Raw genomic sequence first — 1224 nt, forward strand, 5'->3', positions numbered from 1 at the left:
AAACACCTTGAAAGCAAATGACATAAGTCTGATTGTATTCATTCGTCTCTGCGTATCTATTACTTCAAGCTTGGCAACAAATTCTTTCATGGTGGATTTGGCTTGTTACATGGCAAATATGTTCCCTTCTTTGAAGTATTTATTTATCACAAGAATTACCAGGTCACAATGTCAGAAGGAGTCAGGTAATCAGACTTCAAGGAAATAATGGAAGATGTCAGTCAAGAAGTGAAGGGTGGGGTTGGAGACGAGCCAGTCTGATGCATATCGTCAATGTCCAGATGACTGTCCTGGTAGGTAATTTGCAAAACACATTATTTAAAAGGAACCTGTCACAAAGTGATAGGTTTCCATAGAGCCCTTTTAACTGTCACCCTTCATAGCTAAAAATTGTTTCCTTCACATACCCAGAAAATCAACTTTATCTTACCTGGCATACTGTAATATCCTGAGCGAGTCAGAGGGGGTGTGTCCTGCTTGGCTGAGTCCAGCGGCCCCTCCCATCATCACCCACTTCTATTTCTTCACATTCCTTACCATTCAGCACTTGATGTCATGTGTCCAGGGTGACATCGTCCAAGGTCCTTTACCCAGTAACATTTGCATAATCTACCTTATCTATATATCTGACCTCATGGCAGTAGCATGGCCTGATCAAACCACATTTCCCCCCTGCATCAGCACTGACCGGAGGGATTCCCTGCCCCCTGTGACCAGAAATTACATGGAATCTATTATCCTCAAATGTTTCCTGTCCCTGGACACCTGGAATCTTTGTCCGGCCAGTGCCGGGTCTCTCGCAGCTTACATCGCTGGAGGGCTGACGTAGGGAGCGTGATACATGGGACTTCAGCTCCCTGCAGACTCCTAACTGTAAGTTACCTCACTACAGGGGCACGTCTGGGCAGATCAGAGGAGAGGTCTAGGGTGGTACCTCTTTCCTCTACATATGGCGGCTTCTGGCCAAACTCTGAGATCTCCGCGAGCCTGATGACATTCAGTGTCGTGAGGATGTTCTCTGCTGGTGCTGCATCCTAAGGTTTTCTGTGTGGCCAAGTATGTCTTCCTAAGGTAATCGGGAGCCTTGCAGAGCTGCTGAAACTCCAGATGCCCCTGCCCTGGTTAGTCCCACCTCCCATTACCCAACATGATGGATTTAAGTAGATCTAAGGGTCCCTTTTGGTTTTTTTTTTATACATTATGTATATTAGGAGGCTGCTTAGT

The sequence above is a fragment of the Engystomops pustulosus genome, chromosome 11 (assembly GCF_040894005.1).
Source record: "Engystomops pustulosus chromosome 11, aEngPut4.maternal, whole genome shotgun sequence".
In the NCBI taxonomy this organism is placed as follows: Eukaryota; Metazoa; Chordata; class Amphibia; order Anura; family Leptodactylidae; genus Engystomops; species Engystomops pustulosus.